At 37.3% G+C, this 27,815-nt stretch overlaps 1 protein-coding gene across 1 annotated transcript in view; it reads left to right on the top strand.

Annotated features, from left to right (window-relative positions):
- The window catches only part of COL24A1 (collagen type XXIV alpha 1 chain), a 390,193-nt gene that overhangs the window by 52,561 nt on the left and 309,817 nt on the right, over positions 1-27,815 (top strand). The gene's annotated exons all lie outside the window — the stretch shown is intronic.

Below are 27,815 nucleotides of genomic sequence, written 5' to 3'. Positions count from 1 at the left end.
ATTTGTCTTTTTCTTCAGGGATCCGGCTATGATCTCGTTTTGAAGTTGAGCCTAAATCTAATGTTTTAAAATTCCTTTTCTCAACAAAATTAGGATGCTATCATCATCCTGGAAAGTGGTGCCAACAAAAGGTAGAATCTTATGAAAAATAAAAGAAGGCCCTTCAACTAATGATGGGCACAGAATTCACTTGTGAGAAAAAGTCAGTCATTGATAGAATATTGAAGCTTTCCTTTTTTAAAACTATATTAGGGAAATGACCTACTTCTGAGATCTTGAAGTCACTTTGTAACTTTTATATGCCTAAAGGGAGGTTTACTTGCTTATAGGTAATACATATGGATTTGTTAAGGGGTTCTCATTTTATTGAGAAATAATAATCTCTGTCTTGATGTATATACAGATGTGAGGCTTGAAGGGTAGGATGGAAGTGAGGATTGGGGATAGCTAGTTAAAAAGCAGTAGTCATGTGCATATGACTTAGCTTTTTGTGAGGTAGAAAAGAGTACTGACAAAGCCACAATAATTATTTTATAAAATATATCTTGTAGTTTCCTGGCTTAACAGAAGTATAAATTCTTTTCCATCTGTTCTGCTTGTTTTTTCTCAAACACTAAGTTATTGATTTTCTACAGGGAATGAAGAAAAAAAATTTCTTTCTAAGGTGTTAAGAGCACCAAAATATTATAGGGCAGTATTTGACTTGACGTTGATATCTAAATACATATAATAATGAGCTGTGTTGTCGTCTTAGTGTTTCATATTATTTTCCTCTTGGGAGACTTAGGTTGCAAAGGGTATTCAGGCCCTGGTTGCTTGCTTCAAATCCCATTTGCCATTTTGTAGGTTCCGTCAACTGTGGACAGGTTGCTTAAATTTAAACTTCAGTTATTTCATTTGTAAATTGTGAAGATAATACTATCCACTTCATAGGGAATTTGGGGGAAGATAGACTGGGATAATCCTTGCAACACAGTGTCACATAAATAGTCATCCCTTAATAAATGTAAACCATCAGCTATTTATCTGGTTTTGGAAATAATCCTGACCTCTCTTGCTTTCCTTCATGACCCCTGTTACAGGGCTGAATTGTAAAATGCTGAGAAAGTACTTGTGTGAGTATTTTATCTTCAATGACCACACCATGATTTTAATGTCCTTCAGACTAGTCTTCATCCTAGATCTTAGTTAGAATCTGGTAACTCCCTTTAGATTGTTGCTTGCCCCCAAGGAGACATGAAACTGCAGAGTGATCATTTCTGACAGAATTAATCTTGATATACAGTCATGAACTGTTTATTTAGTGCTACTGAGTATACATCTGACTACTCATATCTCTTAGGAGATTGTACTGACATAGACCATCAAACAAAGATGGATATGATCTCAATTAGTTTAGTTGATATTAAATATACAGTTATTGCATCCTATGTAGTGACACTGTACATGACAGAAGAAAATACTAATCATTACTTTTTGTAGTTAAATGATGTCTGTGGTTCATGAAATTAGCCCTCCAGAAAGGAATATACTAAGTAAACGTTGAGTAGTTTTTGTGTAGAAGAAAATATAACGTGCACTCTCTGGACATAAATATTATTTATAGACCAAAGAAAAAATACTTTGATTTTAACTATTAGAGCAGATTATCATTTTAACTTCGAAGTTGTACTTGCTTAAAGCAGAATTACTAGCTTTCACAGACCTGTGTACATGTTATATGGCCCATCAGTATTTCAAAATATTAAGAATATATTCTTTTTGGTCTATGTAATATTATTTTGAATTCTTTTTTCTAGTAAAGTCATATAGCAACATACTGGGCCATGAATTGAATATCTTTTACAGATTTCTTGTTTCTCTTGTATGATTTTTTAAAACCTTTTCAATTTGGTTTTTATTATTAGCTGATAGAAATAGACCCTATAGAAGTCAGGGATCTTGGTGTATTATCAGTTAGGAGCTATTGTAGGATCTTCTCTAGGTAAGGTTTAGTTGAAACTATTTAGAAAGTGACTTACTTTCTGATAAAGGAAGAATCCCTGGTTCACTGTGATTTGACAATAGTTCAGAGTAGTGTTGAAACATTTGAGATTATTTTGTAATATTTCTTGGAATATTTTCCCCCTTTTCAGAGTGTCTCTATTAATGGAAACTGTAAACACATTTTCAAAAAACAGGTATAACTAGGAAAAGGATATAATGGCTCAATTGAAACCTAAACTAATTCTCCACCTATCAGGCTTGGGACAAGTTTGTATCATACTCCGTATGGTATGTCTTACTTTAATATGAGTATGCAATAGAAATACATTCAAAATGAACTTGATATACTATTCCTATGGTTTGTATGAAAGAGGAAAGGACAAGACTCATTATTAGGTAGACTGTTCAGGTAAATTGTGAGCTATTTATTTTTTATTAAATTAACTAATTTTATTCATTTTTGGACCACTTAAGGCACTCACAGAATTTCTTCCTGCAAACAGGATCCATGCTAGGAGACCCAAGAATAGCGGCTCCAATTAGCGGTAACCTAGGGACTCGTCCTTTCCTTCATCCTTGCAGTTCTCCCCAAAAGTGCTGGATGAATTCTTAAGATTGACAAAAAGATTTAAGTTATTTATTTTCTAAATGAGAAAACCATGATAAGCCCAGAGAGGTTAAGATAATTCTTCAGGGTCACTTTGAAAGTGATAGTAGGATCCTGAAATCACTGTGCTTTAACTGTTCAGTGCATATTATAAGAGATGAAAAGGTACTTAGGTTTTGGTTAATAAAAAGTAATTTTATCTTTTTATCTGTTAAACTATTTTATGAATTACTATTGTAACTATTACTACTAACATTAAAAGTAGCTATTTTTTGTTTGTTTGTTTGTTTGTGTGTCTTTTTTTGAAAATATATTTTATTGCACTTGAGATTCTGGGGTACATGTGCAAAACATGCAGGATTGTTGCATAGGTACATACATGGCAATGTGGTTTGCTTCCTCCATCCCCATCACCTATATCTGGCATTTCTCCCCATGTTATCCCTCCCCAACCTCCCTACCCCTCACTGTCCCTCCTCTATTCCCCCAAAACAGACCTCAGTGAGTGATGCTCCCCTCCCTGTGTCCATGTGTTGTCATTGTTCAATACCCACCTATGAGTGAAAACATGCGGTGTTTGATTTTCTGTTCTTGTGTCAGTTTGCTGAGAATGATGGTTTCCAGGTTCATCCATGTCCCTACAAAGGACACGAACTCATTGTTTTTTATGGCTGCATAGTATTCCATGGTATATATGTGCCACATTTTCCCTGTCCAGTCTATCATCGATGGGCATTTGGGTTGGTTCCAGGTCTTTGCTGTTATAAACAGTGCCGCAGTGAACATATGTGTGCATGTGTCCTTATAACAGAATGATTTGTAATCCTTTGAGTATGTACCCAGTAGTGGGATTGCTGGGTCAAATGGAATTTCTATTTCTAGGTCCTTGAGGAATCGCCACACTGTCTTCCACAATGATTGAACTAATTTACACTCCCACCAACAGTGTAAAAGTGTTCCTATTTCTCCACATCCTCTCCAGCATCTGTTGTCTCCAAATTTTTTAATGATTGCCATTCTAACTGGCGTGAGATGGTATCTCAATGTGGTTTTGATTTGCATTTCTCTAATAAGCAGTGATGATGAGCATTTTTTCATATGTTTGTTGGCCTCATATATATCTTCTTTTGAAAAGTGTCTGTTCATGTCCTTTGCCTACTTTTGGATGGGTTTTTTTTTTTTTTTTGTAAATCTGTTTTAGTTCTTTGTAGATTCTGGGTATTAGCCCTTTGTCAGATGGTAGATTGCAAAAATTTTTTCCCATTCTGTTGGTTGCCAGTTCACTTTAATGATTGTTTCTTTTACTATACAGAAGCTCCAGAGTTTAATTAGATCCCATTTGTCTATTTTGGCTTTTGTAGCCAATGCTTTTGGTGTTTTAGTCATGAAGTCCTTGCCTGTGCCTATGTCCTGAATGGTTTTGCCTAGATTTTCTTCTAGGGTTTTTATGGTGTTAGGTCTTATGTTTAAGTCTTTAATCCATCTGAAGTTAATTTTAGTGTAAGGTGTCAGGAAGGGGTTCAGTTTCTGCTTTCTGCACATGGCTAGCCAGTTTTCCCAACACCATTTATTAAACAGGGAATCTTTTCCCCATTGCTTGTTTTTGTCAGGTTTGTCAAAGATCAGATGGTTGTAGCTGTGTGGTGTTGCCTCCGAGGCCTCTGTTCTGTTCCATTGATCTATATCTCTGTGTTGGTACTGGTACCATGCTGTTTTGATTACTGTAGCCTTGTAGTATAGTTTGAAGTCAGGTAGCATGATGCCTCCAGCTTTGTTCTTTTTGGCTATGCAGGCTCTCTTGTGGTTCCATATGAAGTTTAAGGTGGTTTTTTCCAGTTCTGTGAAGAGGGTCATAGGTAGCTTGATGGGGATAGTGTTGAATCTATAAATTACTTTGGGCAGTATGGCCGTTTTCGCAATATCGATTCCTCCTAACCACGAGCATGGAATGTTTTTCCATTTGTTTGTGTCCTCTCTTATTTACTTGAACAGTGGTTTGTAGTTCTCCTTGAAGAGGTCCTTTACATTCTTTGTTAGTTGTATTCCTAGGTATTTTATTCTCTTTGTAGCAATTGTGAATGGCAGTTCATCCTTGATTTGGCTCTCTTTAAGTCTGTTATTGGTGTAAAGAAATGCTTGTAATTTCTGCACATTGATTTTGTATCCTGAGACTTTGCCAACGTTGCTTATCAGTTTCAGGAGATTTTGGGCTGAGACGATGGGGTCTTCTAAATATACAATCATGTAGTCTACAAATAGCGACAATTTGACTTCCTCCTTTCCTAATTGAATATCCTTTTGTTTTCTTGCCTGATTGCTCTGGCTAGAACTTCCAATACTATATTGAATAGCAGTGGTGAGAGACGGCATCCTTGTCTAGTGCCAGATTTCAAAGGGAATGCTTCCAGTTTTCGTCCGTTCAGTATGATATTGGCTGTCGGTTTGTCATAAATAGCTTTTATTATTTTGAGATACGTTCCATCAATACCTAGTTTATTGAGAATTTTTAGCATAAAGGGCTGTTGAATTTTGTCGAAGACCTTCACTGCATCTGTTGAGATAATCATGTGGTTTTTGTCTTTGGTTCTGTTTATGTGGTGAATTGCATTTATAGACTTGCATGTGTTGAACCAGCCTGGCATCCCCAGAATGAAGCCTACTTGATTGTGATGGGCAAGTTTTTTTTTTTTTTTCTTGAGACGGAGTTTTGCTCTTGTTACCCAGGCTGGAGTGCAATGGCACGATCTCGGCTCACCGCAACCCCGCCTCCTGGGTTCAGGCAATTTTCCTGCCTCAGCCTCCTGAGAAGCTGAGATTACAGGCATGTGCCACCATGCCCAGCTAATTTTTGTATTTTTTAGTAGAGACGGGGTTTCACCATGTTGACCAGGATGGTCTCAATCTCTTGACCTCGTGATCCACCTGCCTTGGCCTCCCAAAGTGCTGGGATTATAGGCGTGAGAGCCCCGGCCGATGGGTAAGCTTTTTGATGTGCCGTTGATCGGTTTGTCAGTATTTTATTGAAGAATTTTGCATCTGTGTTCATCATGGATATTGGCCTGAAGTTTTCTTTTTTTGTTCAGTCTCTGCCAGGTTTTGATGTCAGGATGCTATTGGTCTCATAAAATGATTTGGGAAAGATTCCCTCTTTTTGGATTGTTTGGAATAGTTTCAGAAGAAGTGGTACCATCTCCTCTTTGTACGTCTGGTAGAATTTGGCTGTGAACCCATCTTGACCTGGGCTTTTTTTGGTTGGTAAGCTATTAACTGCTGCCTCAACTTCAGCCCTTTTTATTGGTCTATTCAAGGTTTCAACTTCTTCCTGGTTTAGGCTTGGGAGAGTGCAAGTATCCAGAAATTTATCAATTTCTTCTGAGTTTACTGATTTGTGTGCATAGAGTTGTTTGTAGTAATCTCTGGTGATAGTTTGTATTTCTGTGTATATAGTGATGATATCCCCTTTATTGTTTTTTATTGCATCTATTTGATTCTTCTCTGTTTTCTTTTTTATTATCTGGCTAGTGGTCTATTTTGTTGATCTTTTAAAAAAAAATACAGATCCTGGATTTATTGATTTTTTTGAAGGGATTTTTGTGTTTCTGTCTCCTTCAGTTCTGCTGTGATATTAGTTATTTCTTGTCTTCTGCTAGCTTTTGAGTTTTTTTGATCTTGCTCCTCTAGCCCTTTCAATTTTGATGATAGGTTGTCAATTTAAATCTTTCCTTGCTTCTCATGTGGGCATTTATTGCTATAAATTTTCCTCTAGACACTGCTTTAAATGTGTCCCAGATTCTGGTACATTGTATATTCGTTCTCATGGGTTTCAAAGAACATCTTTATTTCTGCGTTCATTTCATTGTTTATCCAGAATTCAAGAGTCAGTTGTTCAGTTTCCATGAAGTTGTGTGGTTCTGAGTTAGTTTCTGAATTCTGACTTCTAATTTGATTGCACTGTAGTCTGAGAGATGGTTTGTTATTATTTCCAGTCGTTTGCATTTGCTGAGGAGTGACTTACTTCCAATTACATGATCAGTTTTAGAGTAGGTGTGATGTCGTTCTGAGAGGAATGTATATTCTATGGATTTGGGTGTACAGTTCTGTAAATGTCTATTAGGTTTGCTTGGTCCAGGTCTGAGTTCAAGTCCTGGATATCCTTGTTAATTTTTAGTCTTGTTGATCTGTCTAATATTGACAGTGGAGTGTTTAAGTCTCCTACTATTATTGTGTGGGAGTCTAAGTCTCTTTGTAAGTGATTAAGAACTTGCTTTATGTATCTGGGTGGTCCTGTAATTGGTGTGTATATATTTAGGATTGTTAGCTCTTGTTGCATTGATCCTTTTACCATTATGTAATGCCCTTCTTTGTCTCTTTTAATCTTTGTTGGTATAAAGTCTATTTTATCAGAGACTAGGATTGCAACTCCTGCTTTTTTTTTGCTCTCCATTTGCTTGGTAAATCTTCCTCCATCTCTTTATTTTGAGCCTGTGTGTGTCCTTGCACATGAAATGGGTTTCCTGGATACAGCACATGGATGGGTTTTGACTTTTTATTCAATTTGCCAGTCTATGTCTTTTGATTAGGGCATTTAGCTCATGTATATTTAAAGTTAATATTGTTATGTGTGAATTTGATCCTGCCGTTTTGATGCTGGCTGGTTGTTTTGCCCATTAGTTGACAGTTTCTTCGTTGTGTCAATGTTTTTTACCATTTGGTATGTTTTTGCAGTGGCTGGTACTGGTTGTTCCTTTCTATGTTTAGTGCTTCTTTCAGGAGGTCTATTAAGGCAGGCCTGGTGATGACGAAATCTCTCAGCAATTGCTTGTTCGTAAAGGATTTTTTTTGTCCTTCACTTATGAAGCTTAGTTTGGCCGTATATCAAATTCTGCATTGAAAGTTCTTTCCTTTAAGGATGTTGACTATTGGCCCCCCACTATCTTCTGGCTTGTAGGGTTTCTGCAGAGAGATCCACTATGAGTCTGATGGGCTTCCTTTTGTGGGTAATCCGACCTTTGTCTCTGGCAGCCCTTAGCATTTTTTCCTTCATTTCAACCCTGGTGAATCTGACGATTATGTGCCTTGGGGTTGCTCTTCTCGAGGAATATCTTTGTGGTGTTCTCTGTATTTCCTGGACTTGAATATTGGCCTGCCTTGCTAGATTGGGGAAGTTCTCCTGGATAATATCCTGAAGAGTGTTTTCCAGCTTGGATTCATTCTCTCCATCACATTCAGGTACACCTATCAAAAGTAGATTAGGTCTTTTCACATAATCCCATATTTCTTGGAGGCTTTATTCATTTCTTTTCACTCTTTTTTCTCTAATCTTGCCTTCTCATTTTATTTCATTGAGTTGCTCCTCAATCTCTGATATCCTTTCTTCTGCTTGGTCGATTCAGCTGTTGAAACTTGTGTATGCTTCGCGAAGTTCTTGTGCTGTGTTTTTCAGCTCCATTAAGTCATTTATATTCCTCTCTAAGCTGTTTATTCTCATTAGCATTTCATGAAACCTTTTTTCAAGGTTCTTAGTTTCTTTGCATTGGGTTAAAACATGTTCTTTTAGCTCAGAGAAGTTTGTTATTACCCACCTTCTGAAGCCTGTTTCTGTTAATGTCAGATTCATTGTTCATCCAGCTTTTTTTCCTTTGCTGGTGATGAATTGTGATCCCTTGGAGGAGGAGAGGCATTCTGGTTTTGGGTGTTTTCATCCATTTTGTGCTGGTTTCTTCCCATCTTTGTAGATTTATCTACCTGTGGTCTTTGTAGTTGGTGACTTTCGGATGGGGTCTCAGAGTGGATGTCCTTTTTGTTGATGTTGAAGTTATTTCTTTCTGTTTTTTAGTTTTCCTTCTAACAGTCTGGCCCCTCTGATGTAGGACTGCTGGAGGTCCACTCCAGATCCTGCTTGCCTGGTGATCACCTGGGGTGGCTGCAGAACAGTAAGGGTTGCTGCCAGTTTCTTCTTCTGTTATCTTTGTCCCAGAAGGATTCCTGCCATATGTCAGCCTGAGCTCTCCTTTATGAGGTAACTCTTTGGATATGCTGGAGTCAGGGAGCTGCTTGAGGAGACGATCTGTCCCTTATAGGAGCTCAAGTGCTGAGTTGTGAGCTCCATTGTTCTATTCAGAGCTGATGGGCAGGTACATTTAAGTCTGCTGCAGTGGAACTCATAACTGCGTTTTTTCCCCAGTGCTCTGTTCTGGGAAGGTGGGGCTTTATTTGTAAGTTCCTGACATGCTGCTGCCTTTTGTCAGAGTTGCCCTGCCCAGCAAGGAAGTAGCCTAGTCACAGTCTGCCAGCAGAGGCATTGCTGGGCTTCCGTGGGCTCTGCCCAGCTGCTATGTGAACTTCCTTGTCGTTTTGTTGATAGAGGTATAGTTAGAACTGCCTTGGTAATGGTGATCTGCCTCGGTAATGGCGGATTGTCTTGGTAATGGTGGACTGCCTCGGTAATGGTGGATACCCTTTCCCCAACAGAGCTAGAGCATCCCAGGTCCAGCTGCACTTGCTGCAAAACTCTCAATCCAGAGCATTTCAGATTGCTTGTCTTTGTAGGGATGGGACCTGCCAAGCCAGATCACCTGGCTCCTTGTTTCAGCCCCCTTTTTTTCAGTTGAAAGGGTGGCTCTGTCTCCCAGGCGTTCTAGGTGCCAGTTGAAACGGCCACCCAGATTTGTGAGTTTTTGTGCGGAGACCTGCTGCACTGGCTGAAACAGCTGTGCTGGAAACTCTTGGCGCTTTTCAGCCTGGGAATCTCCTGGTCTGTGGGTAGCAGTAACTCGTTTGGAAATGCAGTTTTCACTCACCCTCTGCATTGTTCTCGCTGACAACTGCACTCCAGAGCTGTTCCTATTCGGCCATCTTGGCTTTTTTCAAGTGGCTATTTTATTGTTTGCAGTGTTCTAGTCTGTCTGCTGAGCTGTTTCTTTTAATCTTTAAAACAACTCATTGAAGCCAGGAGCAGTTGCACATGCCTATATTTTTGACTACTTAGGTGGCAACAGCAGTAGGATTGCTTGAGCCCAGGAGTTCCAGGCTGTAGTGCAGTATGACCCTCCTGTGAATAGCAGCTGCTCTCCAACCTGGGTAACAGCGGAGTGTTTTTAAACAAACAACAACAACAAAGCAATCCATTGAGACAGACCATGTTTGGTATGTCATAAATAAGTTAATTGATGTGCATAAAGGTTAAACCACTCTTTCAAGGCCATGTAACTATTATTTGGAAGATTCAAGACTCAAATCCAGGCCTGTTTGACACATATGGCTGTGCTCTTAATAATTTGAACACTGCTTCTGTATTAATTAATTATTTAACACCCATAATGCAAATATTTGTTCACTTAATAGTGTCTCATAAATTCTGTAGGCTTGCTTTTTTGTTTGTTTGGTTGGTTGGTTTAGGTCAGCCTCTATTATTTCAAATGACCATCTTTAAGTTCAGAAATTCTTTCTTCTGCTTGGTCTAATCTATTATTCAGGCTCTTGATTGTATTTTTTATTTCATTCATTGAATTCTTTAGCTGTGGAATTTCTGTTTGGTCTTTATTATAATATCTATCTCTGTTGAATTTCTCATTCAAATCATGAATTGTTTTCCTGATTTTGTTGAATTGTCTGTGTTCTCTTGTATCTCACTCAGTTTCCTTAAGATTATTATTTTGAAATCTTTGTTCTGGTATTTCGTGTATTTTTTATGATTAGTGCCTGTTACTGGGGAATTATTCTGTTCCTTTGGAGGTGTGATGTTTCCTTGCTTTTTCATGTTTGATGTGTCCCTACAATGATTTCTACATATGTGGTAGAAAAATTACCTCTTTTAACAATGTTGTGGGTTTTCTAGGGAAGGACTTATTCATTTGAATGAGTCTTAGGTTGTTGTTTTGGTGGGGTATATTGGCTTTCGTTCTAGATGGACACAGTAATGTAGCCTCCATGTAGTTTCTTTAGTTGTAATCCATGCTAGTAACAATTATGCTTGTCTCAGTAGCCTAGGCTAAGGGAGTTTCTGGTGGTGACGGTTAGGCATTGTCAAGGGTGGGCTTGCCAGGCTGTTTCTCAGGTCAGGGGAATGTGCATGTAAATGGTAGGGCAGCCAACTTGGGGCTGGGGTTGTGGCTATGGGTCTGTTACTCTGGCCAGAAGAATGTTCAGTCAATATTTGTTAGATACTGTTATTAAGTACATCTCACTACCTCTAGCATGTTGCAAGAGGAAGTAAAATACTGTTTTTCATGAAAGCCAAGGGAACAAATATAGTTTTGGATGATGGATAACAATGACTTCATTATTATTTTTCTCTGGAAAGTATCTGTAAATATTAAAAATTTTCTAATATAAACCAAACTCAGGTAATCCTTAAAGTTAAAATGTCTGCAAGAAAGTTATGTGAAACACACTAACAACTCATAAAAACTGTTGAGGTAAATAAATAGAAGATTAATATGAAAAAAAGACTTGAAAACTAAAAGTAAAATTGAGATAGAGAACACAAGCAAATTAGCAGCAGTATTCTCTTCAGTCTTTAATAGATTTTTTGGTTTGCTTCTTTGTTTTTCCCCTTTTATCCTTCCATTTCCATTTTTTGAAACTAATATTAACATTTTTAACAAGCAATATGTTTTCTCTAGATTGGTTATATTGCCTTAACTAAGCCAACTTCATGTAACTCTTATTTTCCTAGGAACTGAAGTATATTTTTACTTCTTACTGAGTGTCTGAATTTTTGCCAAAAAACAGATAAATTTGATCGAGAGTGCATGCTTGGTTGGATGGAAGACAAGAGTCCTAATTCTGAGTTTGGAATCAAGATGGATTTTTAAGTTTTTTAATATAGCCAATCAGTTGCTATATTAAAATGGGAAGCCTTCAGTTTATAACTATAGGAACATTAGCAATACAATCAATTGAAACAGTTTTTCTAGGTTCAAGAAGATAAGCCATATAGAAGTTAAGCACCTCTTAGCACACAGCTCAGGGCAGTTGTGAAATATGATGCACCACATTTTAAAACAGATTTTTATAAATAATATGTGACAGTATCTTTCTGCATATTGAAAAATCCTCTCACTTTAGTGATAATTATAAATCAGTGTGAATTTTGTTTTGAGAGAACTATTTCAATTTTTTAAAGGAATCTTTCCATTGCATAAGAAGTACACAGTAAATATCTGTATAACGTTGGACAGAAATAAAGAACCAAAAGCATCAAGTGGAATGCACTGTGACTTATCAGTCACCCAAAAAGTATACAGCTCTTCATAAACTTTTTAAAGTAAGGATAGTGCTACAGAGCTCTACCAATACTGAATATAGATAAGCACAATGACAAAAAAAAAAAAAAAAAAAAAAAATCAGAGTTGGCATAAAAATCAGCTCCTGAAGAAAGAAAATGAAGAATTCTGCTCTTCTGTAGTCAGCTCTATAGATCATCCCTCACTGGCTCATTATTCCTAGAAAAATCTGTAGACCTGTGTTTCACTTCGAGTTGTTCCCCAATTCAAGTGTAGTACTGAGTCTAATACAAATGCTGCTGCTTGAGGGTTGTGCTGCCACCACTGTTCCCATCTCTGCGATCTGCCATTCACTAACGGTAGGGAAAGCTGAGAGCAAGGTATTACAGCACTGAGCTCTCCAACAGGCAAACCAGTGGTTGCCATAGTGGGGTAGTTTTGGGGACTTTGCAAACTTCCCTGTGTCCAAAAAGATATTTTCCTCAGTCTGGCTCATATGATTGAAATTCCAACATTAATGACAAATTTGTTTGCCTAAAAGTATTTCATTTTCAGAAAGTCTTTTTAAATGTTTCTGTGTCCTCAGAATAAGCTGTTATCTGTGATTTAGCATCATTTTGAGAATTCATCTATCATACTGTTTTTCTATGTGATAGTGAGTTGAGAGGGACTAGAGATAGATGGGACCGAAGAAAAAGCCAAGTGCTACTTAAAAGAGATTAGCAAGTCAGTATTGTGAGGAGTTTGAGACTAACGTTGGCATGAGTCTGTTGCATGCCTGAGGGAACTATGTTCTAAGTGAGAAGGTGGGCAGAATAGAGAGGTTTGTGTTATATTCATCCCGTAACTTAAGTGTCCCCAAGTTTTCCAGCTATCTGGGATTATTCTTTTATTTAATGTTTTTAAAAAGGTAATTAAAATGTTTATTCTTAGAACATTGGGAAATTATGGCCTTACCCCAAGAAGTGCTTACGTTATTGTGGTTGTTGATTTTCATCTTGTTCTAAATTCTTGCTTAGTGATTATTTTTTGATAAATATACCATCCTGTTTTATCACTATTCCTCAACTTTACCATAGTTTTCTCTGGTTACTTTGGTCAAACCATGGTTATAGGCCTTTGTTGTATTCCTCAAGGCGTTGCTGACATGAGTCCTATAATATTTGACAAACTTTACTAGAGAGTTGTAATTACCTAATCTGTAGAATAAGGCTATTACATTGCAGAGAAATAAAATTTAATGTTGGCTTTCAGACAATAAGGCAGTAACAGTGGCTAAAGGAAAATACATGGATTTAGGAAATATTGTATAAGTTGCTTAAAAGTAATGTAAGGACTGCATTTCATTCACTGTGGTATTACAGTTCAATGTCTGGCACATGACAGGCACATATTATGAGTCAATGAATGAACATTGCTGCTATTAAATTCAATTGACTATGCCCCTCACCTGAACTGCTTCTCAGAGCACCACCTCCTCTCTGCTGTCTTATTTTCACTAAGTCCTCTGGCTGCAACCACCCCTCATTTTATTTCAGGTTGGCTAAGTAGAAATAGTTAACCTGTTGCTCCTCACTCAGTGATGTTGCCTTTTACATGATTATGCACAATGGTTAGTTCACCTTTGCCTCCACTTCCCAAGACCAGACACAGGCAAAAGATCCAGGAAAGTTGCCTCAAACAGAAGAGCAGTTTTCTTCTCCTCAGATAAATTCTATAACCCTAAAATTCTGCAGTTGTTCTAGTCATTTGTCCTGCAATTTATTCCGTAAACCAGTATTATGTAAATGATGTATAGTTCCTGCCTTCAAGTAGCTTACTGTCTTAAAAAGCAAACAGATACAGACTGAGCATCTTAAACCTAAAAATTTGAAATCTGAAGTGCTCCAAAATCCAAATTATTTTCAGCATCCACGTGATGCTCAAGGAAATGCTTATTGGAGCATTTAAGATTTCAGATTTTCAGATTTGGGATACTCAAATGATATAGGGCAAATCTTCCAAAATCCAAAATAATTCAAAATCCAAAATGCTTCTGGTCCCAAGCATTTCAGGTTAGGGATACGAACCTATACAAAACTAATCAATAAAGTATTATAATAAATTATAATTATTATATATTATATACATATATAAAAATTATATTATGTAAATATATAGAAATTATAGTATATTTATATAAATAGATTAGTATATTTATATGTTATATAAATATATATTATATTTATTATATAGATATGTTATGGCAAGTGTGATTATGAAGATATGAAAGGATTATTATAATACATAGTAGCTTCTTAGATAGAGGGTCACATAAACTTCCTGGAGGTGAGGGGTGGATGGATACAGGGAACAGGGAAAGAGGTGACATCTAAGATGATTCTTGAGGATGAGCAGAAGTTATCCTGATGATATTGCACCTAGTGGGCAAGTATGCTATCTACACATAGGTGATGCATAAGCAGGGGCTGAGAGGTAAGAAGCACTTCTTTTGTTCATGAATCATGAAGTATGAGGAAGGAGGTGTCGAGAGAGAAAGCTTGAGGAGTATTGAAGGACCAAATTATAAAGGGATTTATATGCCATGTTAAAGCATGTAGAGTACCCTATTGTGTTGTAGAGAGCTACTGCAGAATTGTAAGAAGGGGAATGCCAGAGGCAAATCCTTTAGGCTCCAGAATTTCTTTAGCATTTTTTTGCGTTCTAGAGAGATAGGCTTCTACCTTTCTGAAACCTAAAAGTTTGTGAAAGGAGGCTTGTTATAGAGTGGGATGATTTTATAGTAGCTGCCTTATGCCATGTGGAATACTTTCACATATGTTGGAAAAGTCTTAATCTCCATGAATGTAAGTTTTTCCTATTTAGTGGTGGAAAAGAAAACTATTAAAAGGAGCAAACCATTGATATAGAAAGTGGATAAAAAATGGAAATTATAAGAGCATTGAGAGTAATTCTCAATATTTATATGCAAGCAGTCCTTACTTTATGTGGTTCCAATATACATATATTTTGGTTACCACAATTTAATTACATAGCATCAGTTCCTAAATAACACAAGTCATATTTCATTTACCACAGTATATTAAGTATGACTAAAGTACAGACTTTGCTACTGCCCTTTAGTCCACAAATCACTTCCTAAGTAATAGAGTGCATCATGACCGATGACCAGTCAAGTAATTTCATTCAGTCTGTTAGGGATTGCTCACTTCATATCTGTTATTAATCATGCACAGACAGTAAAGTTGTGTTGCTTCCTTGTTTTCCAGTGATAAACCCATGTGATATTTTACACAGATGAATAATCAAAAGAAGTATTAGCTAATGAAGATGAAAGAACAGCAAGTAAAGGAGTAGTGATAACATACGAGTTTTAAAAGAAATAGCTGACCATGAGACATGCTGACATTTAAGACTCTACATATGCAGCCAAGGAAATTTATTACTGATGAACTTTTAGACAAAAATGAGTAAAGTGGTTGTGATGAGTAGGACAAGGATGTTTCAGAGAAAGTGACACTTTCAAAAAAAACTTCACATTAGAAGAACTCTTGGAAATATTTCATGACATTGAAAGTGCAAAGGATAAAATGTTGGGAATTGGTCCAAACTTAGAAGCAAATATGACAATTTGCCAGGGCGTAGGAAATATGCTTGCTTAGTATGGTAATTTAGACAAAAACAAGAAGGCAAACACTTTCAAACTAATTTTGTTAATTTTTTTCAAATAAATAATGCTTTAATTTCTAATGTTTCCAATTATACTAAATTAATATTAGTAGAATTTTTTTATTTCCCCATGCAACTATAACCAACAGTAAGAGAGTTTTTATCACTTTGACAAAAATATTTAAAGGTCATGAACAATTGTAAATTTTCCCATTGGTTATTAAGATTGCTTTGTACAATTTCAGCTTGCATAGTTATTTTATGGTCCTATGCTACTGTGCAAAGTGAGGAGGATCTGCGTATAAATGATACTACTATTTTCCTTATGATTAAACATTTATATATTCAAATCTTAATTACTGGGAGAAGTTTGAAATTGATATTTCAAACTAATATTTCTGATTTTGATTCAATTGTATCTTTTTTTTTTTTTTTTTTTGTCCTGTCTGGTCACCTATTGATAACATATTTTTAGGGCTAAAATTTTTGTTAGCATATTTATTACAATTAAAGTATGTATAAAATTAGATTATAAGCGCCATTTATTATTGGAATTCTTGCTGAGAAAATTTATGTATTTATTTTAATTTTTGTAGGTGCATAGTAAGTGTATATATTCATGGGGTGCATGAGATATTTTGTTACAGGCTGCAATGCATAATAATCACATCATGGAAAATTTGGTATCCATCCCGGCAAACATTTATCCTGTGTGTTACAAACAATCCAATTATACTCTTTTAGTTATTTTATATTGTAAAATTATTATTGACTATAGTTTCCCTGTTGTGCTAACAAATATTAGGTCTTATTCTTTCTAACTATTTTTTTGTACTCATTAACTATGCCCCCCTCCCTACCTCCACCTGATCTCCTATTCCCCTCCTGGCCTCAAATAACCATCTTTCCATTCCCTGTCTCTATGAATTCAATTTTGTGATATTTAGATCCCACAGATAAGTGAGAACATGTGATGTTTGCCTTTCTATGCCTGGATTATTTCGCTTAACCTAATGACCTCCAGGTCCATCCATGCTGTTCAAATGACAGAATCTCATTCTTTTTTTATGGCTGAATAATACTCCATTGTGTATATATACCACATTTTCTTTATCTGTTTATCTCTTGATGGACACTTAGGTTGCTCCCAAATCTTGGCTATTGTGAACAGTGCTGCAACAAACATGGGAGTGCAGATATCTCTTCGGTATATTGATTTCTTTTCTTCTGGATATATGCCAAGTAGTGGGATTGCTGGATCCTGTAGTAGTTTTATTTTTAGTTTTTTGAGGAACGTCCAAACTGTTCTCCGTAGTGGTTGTACTAATTTACCTTGCCATGAACAGTGTATAAGGGTTCTCCTTTTTCCACATCTTCACCAGCATTTGTTACTGCCTAACTTTTGGATATAAGCCATTTTAACTGGGGTAAGATTGTAGTTTGGATTTGCATTTCTTTGATGATCAGTAATGTTGAGCACTTTTTCATATGCCTGTTTACCATTTCCTTGTTCATTTTGAACAATATCTATTCAAATCTTTTGCCCATTTTTAAATTGCATTATTAATTTTTTTTTCCTATAGGGTTGAGCACCTTGTATATTCTAGTTATTCGTCTCTCGTGAGATAGGTAGTTTGCAAATATTTTCTCCCATTTTCTAGGTTGTTTCTACACTTTGTTGAATGTTTCCTTTGCTGTGCAGAAACTTTAATTTGATGCGATACCATTTATCCATTTTTGCTTTGGCTAGCTTTCCTTGTGGGGTATTACTTAAGAAATCTTGGCCCAGACCAATGTCCTGGAGAGGTTCCCCAATATTTTCTTGTAGTAGTTTCACGTTGAGATCTTAGATTTAAGTCTTTATTTTGAATTGATTTTTGTACAAGGCAAGAGATAGGGATCAAGTTTCATTCTAATACATATGGATATCTAGTTTCTTCACCACCATTTATTGAAGAGTGTCTTTTCCTCAGTGTGTGTTCTTGGCAACTTCGTTGAAAATGAGTTCACTGTAGGTGTGTGGATTAATTTGTGGATTCTCTATTCTATTCCTTTGTTCTGTGTCTGTTTTTATGCCAGTACCATGCTGTTTTGGTTATTGTAGCTCTGCAGTATAATTTGAAAAAAAATCCTCCAGTTTTGTTCTCTTTGCTCAGGATAGCTTTGGCTATTCTGGGTCTTTTGTGATTCCACATAACTTTTAGAATCATTTTTTTCTGTTTCTATGAAGAATATTATTTGTATTTTGATACAGTTTGTATTGAATCTGTAGATTGCTTTGGCTAGTATGGATATCTTAACAATATTGATTCTTCCAATCCATAAACATGGAATATCTTTCCATTTTTTTGTGTCCTCTTCAATTTCTTTCATCAATGTTTTATAGTTTTTATTGTAGAGATCTTTTACTTATTTGGTTAATTCCTAGTTTACTTTTATGTGTGGCTATTGTAAATGGGATTGCTTTTTTATTTCCTTTTCCAATTGATCATTGTTAGCATATTGAAATGCTACTGATTTTTATATGTTCATTCTGTATCCTATAACTTTACTGAATTTGTTTACCCATTCTAATAGGTTTTGTGTGTGTGTGTGTGTGTGTGTGTGTGTGGAGTCTTTAGGTTTTACCAGCTATAACATCCTATCATCTGCAAACAAGGATAATCTAACTTCTTCTTTCCAATTTGTATGCCCTTTATTATTTTTCTGTTGTCTGATTGCTCTGTTAAGATTTCCAGTACTATGTTGAATAACAGTGGTGAAAGTGGGCATCCTTGTCGTGTTCTAGATCTAATAAGAAAGGCTTTCAGCTGGGCGCAGTGGCTCATGCCTGTAATCCCAGCACTTTGAGAGGTTGAGGTGGGTGGATCACAAGGTCAAGAGATTGAGACCATCCTGGCCAACATGGTGAAACCCCGTCTCTACTAAAAATACAAAAATTAACTGGGCATTTGGCACGCACCTGTAGTCCCAGCTACTCGGGAGGCTGAGGCAGAAGAATCGCTTGAATCCAGGAGGCTGAGGTTACAGTGAGCTGAGATTGCACCACTGCACTCTAGCCTGGTGACAGAGCAAGACTCCGTCTCAAAAAAAAAAAAAAAAAAAAAGGCTTTCAGTAATTTCCCCATTCAGAATGATACTAGCTATGGGTCTGTCATATACGGCTTTTATTATGAAGAGGTATATTCATTTTATATCCAGTTTTTTGAGAGTTATTTTTTAATCAAGAAGAGGTGTTGAACTTTATCAAATGCCTTTTCAGCATTAATTGAAATGATAACATCGTTTTTGATCTTCATTCTGTTGATATGATATACCACAGTGATTGATTTGGGTATGTTGAGTCATCCTTACATCCCTGAGATAAATCTCACTTTGTCATAATGAATGATCTTTTTAAGGTACTGTTGAATTCAGTTTACTAGTATTTTGTTGAGAATTTTTGTATCCGTATTCATCAGAGATACTGGCCTGCAGTTTTCTTTTTTTAATTTTTTTATTATAATTTAATTCCTGGGATACATGTGCAGAATGTGCAGGTTTGTTACATAGGTATACATGGGTCAGGGTGACTTGCTGCACCCATTTCTCCTAATGCTATACCTCCCCTAGCCTACCACCCCCTGACAGGGCCCAGTGTGTGATGTTCCTCTCCCTGTGTCCATGTGTTCTTGTTGTTCAATTCCCACTATGAGTGAGAACATGCAGTGTTTGGTTTTCTGTTCCAGTGATAGTTTGCTGAGAATCATGGTTTCCAGCTTCATCCATGTCCCTGCAAAGGACATGAACTCATCCTTTTTGATGGCTACATAGTATTCCATGGTGTATATGTGCCACATTTTCTTTCCTGTCTATCATTAATGGGCATATGGGTTGGTTCCAAGACTTTGCTATTGTAAACAGTGCTGCAATAAACATATGTGTGCATGTGTCTTTATAATAGAATTATATATAATCATTTGGGTATATACCCAGTAATGAGATTGCTGGATCAAATGGAATTTCTGGTTCTAGATCCCTGAGGAATCACCACAGTGTCTTCCATAATGGTTGAACTAATTTACACTCCCACCAACAGTGTAAAAGTGTTCCTATTTCTCCACATCCTCTCCAGCATCTGTTGTTTCCTGACTTGTAATGATCACCATTCTAATTGGCATGAGATGGTATCTCATTGTGGTTTTGATTTGCATTTTTCTAATGACCAGTGATGATAGCTTTTTTCCATGTGTGTTTGCTGCATAAATGTCTTCTTTTGAGAAGTGTCTGTTCATATCTTTTACCCACTTTTTGATGGAGTTGTTTTTTGCTTGTAAATTTAAGTTTTTTGTAGATTCTAGATATTAGCTCTTTGTCAGATGGATAAATTGCAAATTTTTTTGCCCATTCTATAGGTTGCCTGTTCACTCTGATGATAGCTTCTTTTGCTGTGCAGAAGCTCTTTAATTTAATTAGATCCCATTTGTCAATTTTGGCTTTTGTTGCCATTGCTTTTGGTGTTTCAGTCATGAATTCTTTGCCCATGCCTATGTGCTGAATGGTATTGCCTAGGTTTTCTTCTTGGGGTTTTACAGTTTTAGATCTTACGTTTAAGTCTTTAATCCATCTGGAGTTAATTTTTGTGTAAGGTGTAAGGAAGGGATCCAGTTTAAGTTTTCTGCATATGGCTAGCCAGTTTTCCCAACACCATTTATTAAATAGGGAATCATTTCCCCCTTGCTTGTTTTCGTCAGGTTTGTCAACGATCAGATGGTTGTAGATGTGGTTGGCATTATTTCTGAGGCCTCTGTTCGGTTCCATTTGTATATATCTCTGTTTTGATACCAGTACCATGCTGTTTTGGTTACTGTAGCCTTGTTATATAGTTTGAAATCAGGTAGTGTGATACCTCTAGCTTTGTCTTTTTTGCTTAGGATTGTCTTTGCTATATGGGCTCTTTTTTGGTTCTATATGAAATGTAAAGTAGTTTTTTCTGATTCTGTGAAGAAAGTTAATGGTAGCTTGATGGTGATAGCATTGAATCTATAAATTACTCTGAGCAGTATGGCCATTGTCACGATATTGATTCTTCCTATCCATAAGCATGGAATGTTTTTCCATTTGTTTGTGTCCTCTCTTATTTCCTTGAGCAGTTGGTTTTCACTTCTCCTTGAAGAGGTCCTTTACATCCCTTGTAAGTTGTATCTGTAGGTATTTTGTTTTCTTTGAAACAATTGTGAATGGGACTTCACTCAAAATTTGGCTCTGTTTCTCTATTATTGGTGTGTAGGAATGCTTGTGAGTTTTGCACATTGATTTTCTATCCTGAGACTTTGCTGAAGTTTCTTATCAGTTTATGGAGATTTTGGGCTGAGACAGTGGGGTTTTCTAAATATACAATCATGCCATCTGCTAACAGAGACAGTTTGACTTTCTCTCTTCCTATTTGAATACACTTTTATTTCTTTCTATTGCCTTATTGCCATAGCCAGAACTTCCAATACTATGTCAAATAAGAGTGATGAGAGAGGGCATCCTTGTCTTGTGCTGGTTCTCAAAGGGAATGCTTCCCACTTCTGCCTATTTGGTGTGATATTGTCTGTGGGTTTGTCATTTTGAGATACATGCCATCAGTACGTAGTTTATTGAGAGTTTTTAGCATGAAGAGTGTTGAATTTTGTTGAAGGCCTTTTCTGGATCTGTTGAGATAATCATGTGGGTTTTGTCACTGGTTCTGTTTACGTGACGGATTACATTTATTGATTTGCATATGTTGACCCAGCCTTGCATCCCAGGGATGAAGCTGACTTGATTATGGTAGCTAAGCTTTTTGATGTGCTGTTGGATTCAGTTTGCCAGTATTTTATTGAGGATTTGTGCATCGATGTTTATCAGGGATATTGGTCTGAAATTTTCTTATTTTGTTGTGTCTCTGCCAGGTTTTGGTATCAGGATGATGCTGGCCTCATAAAATGAGTTAGGAAGGAGTCCTTCTTTTTCTATTGTTTGGAATAATTTCAGAAGGAATGCTACCAGCTCCTCTTTGTACCTCTGGTAGAATTCAGCTGTGAATCCTTCTGGTTCTGGGCTCTTTTTGGTTGTTAGGCTATTAATTACTGCCTCAATTTCAGAACTTGTTATTGGTCTATTCAGGGATTCGACTTCTTCCTAGTTTATCTTGGGAGCATATGTGTGTCCAGGAATTTATCCATTTCTTCTAGATTCTCTAGTTTATTTGTGTAGAGGTGTTTATAGTATTCTCTGATAGAAGTTCGTATTTCTGTGGGATCAGTGGTGATATCCCTTTTATCATTTTTTATTGTGTCTATTTGATTCTTCTCTTTTTTTCTTCTTTATTAATCTGGCTAGCAGTTTATCTGTTTTGTTAATCTTTTCAAAAAACCAGCTCCTGGATTCATTGTTTTTTTTTTTTTAAGGGTTTTTCATGTCTCTGTCTCCTTCGGTTCTGCTCTGATGTTAGTTATTTCTTGCCTTTGCTGGCTTTTGAATTTGTTTACTCTTGCTTCTCTAGTTATTTTAACTGTGATGTTAGGGTGTTGATTTTAGATCTTTTCTGCTTTCTTCTGTGGGCATTTAATGCTACAAATTTCCCTCTAAAAACTGCTTTAGCTGTGTCCCAGAGATTCTAGTATGTTGTGTCTTCATTCTCATTGGGTCAAAGAACTTATTTCTGCTTTAATTTCATTATTTACCCAGTAGTCATTCAGGATCAGGGTGTTCAGTTTCCATGTAGTTGTGCGGTTTTAAGTGAGTTTCTTAATCCTGAGTTCTAATTTGATTGCACTGTGGTCTGAGAGACTGTTATGATTTCCATTCTTTTGCGTTTGCTGAGGAGTGTTTTACTTCGAATTATGTGATCAATTTTAGAATAAGTATGACATGGTGCTGAGAAAAATGTATATTCTACTGATTTGGGGTAGAGAGTTCTCTGTCTATTAGATCTGCTTCGTCTAGAGCTGAGTTCAAGTCCTGAATATCCTTGTTAATTTTCTGTCCCATTGATCTGTCTAATAGTGACAGTGGGGTGTTAAAGTCTCCCACTATTATTGTATGGGAGTCTAAGTCTCTTTGTAGGTCTCTAATAACTTGCTTTATGAATCTGGGAGCTCCTGTATTTGGTGCATATATATTTAGAATAGTTAGCTCTTCTTGTTGCATTGATCCCTTTACCATTATATGATGTCCCTCTTTGTCTTTTTGATCTTTGTTGGTTTAAAGTCTGTTTTATCAGAGACTAGGATTGCAACCCCTCCTTTTTTTTTTTTTGCTTTCCCTTTGCTTGGTAAATATTCTTATATTCCTTTATTTTGAGCCTATGTGTGTCTTTGTACATGAGATGGGTCTCCTGAATGCCGCACACCAATGGGTCTTGACTCTTTATTCAATTTGCCAGTTTGTGTCTTCTAACGGGGGCATTTAGCCTATTTACATTTAAGGTTAATATTGTTATGTGTGAATTTGATCCTGTCATTATGATGCTAGCTTGTTATTTTGCCCATTAATTGATGCAGTTTGTTCTTAGTGTCAATGGTCTTTACAATTTGGTGTGTTTTTGCTGTGGCTGGTATTGGTTTTTCCTTTCCACATTTAGTGTTTCTTCCAGGAACTCTTGTAAGGCAGGCCTGGTGGTAACAAAATCTCACAGCATTTGCTTGTCTATAAAGGATTTTATTTCTCCTTCACTTATGAAGCTTACTTTGGCTGGATATGAAATTCTGGATTGAAAATTCTTCTCTTTAAGAATGTTGAATATTGGCCCCCACTCTCTTGTGGCTTGTAGAGTTTCTACAGAGAGATCCACTGTTAGTCTGATGAGCTTCCCTTTGTGGGTGACCTGACCTTTCTCTCTGGCTGCCCTTAACATTTTCTCCTTCATTTCAACCCTGGCGAATCTGAAGATTGTGTGTCTTGGGGTTGCTTTTCTCAAGGAGTATCTTTGTGGTGTTCTCTGATCTTGAATTTGAATATTGGCCTGTCTTGCTATGTTGGGAAAGTCCTCCTGGATAGTATCCTGAAGAGTGTTTTCCAACTCGGTTCCATTCTCCCCATCACTTTCAGGTACACCAATCAAACATATGTTTGGTCTTTTCACATAGTCCCATATTCTTGGAGGCTTTGTTTGTTCCTTTTCATTCCTTTTTTTCTAATCTTGTCTTCAAGCTTTATTTGATTAAGTTGATCTTCAATCTCTGATATCCCTTCCTCCACTTGATCAATTTGGCTCTTGATACTTGTGTGTGCTTCATGAAGTTCTTGTGCTGTGTTTTTCAGCTCCATCAGGTCATTTATGTTCTTCTCTAAACTGGTTATTCTACTCAGCAGTTCCTCTGACCTTTTTATCAAGGTTCTTATCTTCCTTGCATTGGGTTAGAACATGTTCCTTTAGCTTGGAGGAGTTATTACCCACCTTCTGAAGCCTACTTCTGTCAATTAGTGAAACTCATTCTTTGTCCAGTTTTGTTCTCTTGCTGGCAAGGGGTTTTGATCCTTTGGAGGAGAAGACGCATTCTGGTTTTTAGAATTTTCAGCTTTCTGAGCTGGTTTTTCCCCACCTTTGTGGATTCATCTACCTTTGGTCTTTGATGTTGGTAACCTTTGGATGGGGTTTTTGTGTGGACATCCTTTTGTTGGTGTTGATGCTATTTCTTTCTTTCTTTATTTCTTTTTAATGGAGTCTTGCTCTGTCACCCAGGCTGGAGTGCAGTGGCGCGATCTTGGCTCACCACAGCATCCACCCCCGGGGTTCAAGTGATTCTCCTGCCTCAGCCTCCTGAGTAGCTGGGATTATAGGTGTGTACCACAATGCCCAGCTAACTTTTGTATTTTTAGTAGAGACAGGGTTTCACTATGTTGGTCAGGCTGGACTCGAACTCCTGACCTTGTGATTTGATTGCCTTGGCCTCCCAAAGTGCTGGGATTACAGGCATGAGCCACTGCGCCCGGCCGATGCTATTTCTTTCTGTTTGTTCATTTTTCTTCTAACAGGCCCCTCTGCTACAGGTCTGCTGGAGTTTGCTGGAGGTCCACTGCAGACCCTGTTTGCCTGGGTATCACCCTCTGCACCAGCGGAGGCTGCAGAACAGCAAAGATTGTTGCCTGTTCCTTCCTCTGGAAGCTTTGTCCCAGAGGGGCACCCAGCAGATGCTGGGGTCTGTCAACCCCTGCTAGGGGTTGTCTCCCAGTCAGAAGACACAGGGGTAAGGGACCTACTTGAGGAGACAGTTTGCCCCCTAGCAGAGCTCAAGTGCTGTGCTGGGAGATCCACTGCTCTCTTCAGAGCTGGCAGGCAGGAATGTTTAAGTCCATAGAAGCTGTGCCCACAGCCACCCCTTTACCCAGGTGCTCTGTGCCAGGGAGATGGGAGTTTGATATATAAGCCCCTAACTAGGGCTGCTACCTTTCTTTTAGAGATTCCCAGCCCAGAGAGGAGGAATCTAGAGAGGCAATCATGCTACAGCAGCTTTGTTGAGCTGCAGTGGGCTCTGCCCAGTCCAAACTTCCCAGCAGCTTTGTTTACATGGTGAGGGGAAAACCACCTACTCAAGCCTCAGTAATGGCAGATGCCCCTCCCCTCACCAAGCTCCAGTGTTCCAGGTTGACTTCAGACTGCTGTGCTGGCAGCAATAATTTGAAGCCAGTGGATCATAGCTTGCTGGGCTTGGTGAGGGTGGGATCTGCTGAGCTAGACCACTTGGCTCCCTGGCTTCAGCCCCTTTTCCAGGGCAGTGAATGATTCTGTTCTCACTGGCATTCCAGGTGTTACTGGGGTACAGGAAAAAAAAAAAAAAACCTCTTGCAGCTAGCTCAGTGTCTGCCCAAACCACCACCCAGTTTTGTGCTTGAAACCCAGGGCCCTGGTGGTATAGGCACCCGAGGGAATCTCCTGGTCTGTGGGTTACAAAGACTGGGGAAAAGCATAGTATCTGGGCCAGATAGCTCCATCCCACAAGGCAGTCCCTCACGGCTTCCCTTGGCTAGTGGAGGGAGTTCCCTAAACCCCTGTGCTTCCTGGATGAGACATTAACTGACCCTGCTTCTGCTCACCCTCTGTGGGTTGCACCAACTGTCTAACCAGTCCCAGTGAGATGAGCCAGGTACCTTAGTTGGAAATGTAGAAATCACCTGGCTTCTGTGTTGATCTTGCTGGGAGCTGCAGACTGGAACTGTTCCTATTTGGCCATCTTGCCCAGGTCCTCTGCAGTTTTCTTTTTTTGATCTGTCTTTGTCTTGTTTCGGTATCTTGGTAATACTGGCCTTGTAGAATGAGTTTGGAAGTATTTCCTCATCCTCTATTTCTTGAAACAGTTTGAGTAGGATTGATATTAATTATCCTTCAAATGTTTGGCAGCATTCAGCAGTAAAGCCATGGGGTCCTGGGCTTTTCTTCTCTGGGAGACTTTTTATTAAGGCTTCAATCTCATTACCTGTTGTTGGTCTGTTCAGGTTTTCAGTCTTGGTTTGTGGTTCAATCTGGTAGGTTGTATGTGTCTAGGAATTTATTTTTTTCTAGATTTTCCAATTTATTGGCACATAGTTGCTCATAGTCAGGTTTGTCAATTTTGTTTTTCTTTTCAGAAAACTATGTTTTTGTTTCACTGATCTTTTATATTGTGTTGAAATGAATTTCAAATTTATTTATGTCCAGTCTGATCTTTATTATTGCTTTTCTTCTACTAATTTGGGGTTCAGTTTGCTGTTGCTTTCCTAGTTTGTTAAGACCCATCATTAGGTTACTTATTTGAAATTTTTCTTCTTTTTTGATGTAGGCACTTATAGCCATTAATTTTTTTCTTAGTACTGCTTTCACTGTATCCCATAGGTTTTGATATGTTGTGTTTTCATTATAATTTGTTTCAAGAAATTTTCCAATTTCCTTCTTAATTTCTTCAGTGACCCACTGGTCAGTTCAAGAGCATATTATTTAATTTTCATGTGTTTGTATAGTTTCCAAAATTCCTTTGTTATTTTATTCCATTGTGGTCAGAGAAGATGGTTAATATTATTTCAGTTTATTTGAATGTTTTAAGACTTGTTATGTGACCTAACATATGACTTCTAATTGAGAATGATCCATATGCTGAGGAGAAAACTGTGCATTCTGCAGCCATCGGGTGAGATGTTCTGTAGATGTCTATTAGGTACATTTGTTCTGTAGTGCAGATTAAGTCTGTAGATGTCTATTAGGTACATTTGTTCTGTAGTGCAGATTAAGTCTGATGTTTCTTTGTTGATTTTCTGTCAGGACTCTCTGTCCAATGCTGAAAGTGGAGGTATTGAAGTTTCCATCAATTGTTGTATTAGGGTCTGTCTCTATTTTTAATGTTTAATTTTTTTATCTCGGTGCTTTAGTGCATGTATATTTACAATCATTGTATCCTCTTGCTGAATTAACCCCTTTATTAGAATATAATGACCTTCTTTGTCTCATAGTTTTTGTTTGGAAATCTGTTTTGTCTGATGTAAGTATAGCTATTCTTGCTCTTTTTTGGTTTCCATTGGCATGGAATGTCTTTTTTTATCCCTTTATTCTCAGTCTATGTGTATATAGGTGAGGTGGATTTCTTATAGGCAACAGATCATGGGTACATGTTTTTTCATTCATTCAGATGCTCTATGTCTTTTGATTGGAGAGGTTAATCCATATACATTCAATGTTATTACTGATAAGTAGAGACCTATTCCTGCCATTTTGTTATTTGTTTTCTGGTTGTTTTGTGATCTTCTCTTCCTTTTTTCCTCCCTTCCAGTTTTCCATTTAGGGAAGGTGACTTTTCTCTAGCAGTACGCTTTGATTTCTTGCTTTTTATTTGTTGTGTATCTGTTGTATGTTTTTTTGATTTGAGGTTACCATGAGGCTTGCAAACACTGTCTTATATCCCATTATTTAAACTGATGACAACTTAGCACTGATTGCATAAACCAACAAACATGCAAAAGGAAAACTGATTTTAAAAAAACTCTATGCCTTAACTTCATCCCCGTTTGTAAACTTTTTGTTGTTTTTTTTCTGGTCTTTTTATACTATGTCTTGAAAAGTTATAGTTACTATTTTTGATTGGTTTATCATTTAGTCCTTCCACTTAAGTCAAGAGAAATTTACATACCACCAGTACAGTGTTATATTAGCCTATGTTTTTCCATGTGCTTACTATTACCAGTGAGTTTTATACCTTCAGATGGTTTCTTCTTCTTGCTCAGTAACATTTTTTTTTCTGATTGAATGACTGACTCCCTTTAACATTTCTTGTAGGACAGGTTTGGTGTTGATAGAATCCAGTAGCTTTTATTTGTCTAGGAAAGTCTATTTCTCCTTCATGCTTAAAGGG

This window comes from Aotus nancymaae, unplaced genomic scaffold (assembly GCF_030222135.1).
Source record: "Aotus nancymaae isolate 86718 unplaced genomic scaffold, 86718_ANA_hifiasm-v0.15.2.pri h1tg000007l, whole genome shotgun sequence".
In the NCBI taxonomy this organism is placed as follows: domain Eukaryota; kingdom Metazoa; phylum Chordata; class Mammalia; order Primates; family Aotidae; genus Aotus; species Aotus nancymaae.
The sequence above is the reverse complement of the archived record's forward strand: the minus strand, read 5'-3'. Positions and strand labels throughout refer to the sequence as shown.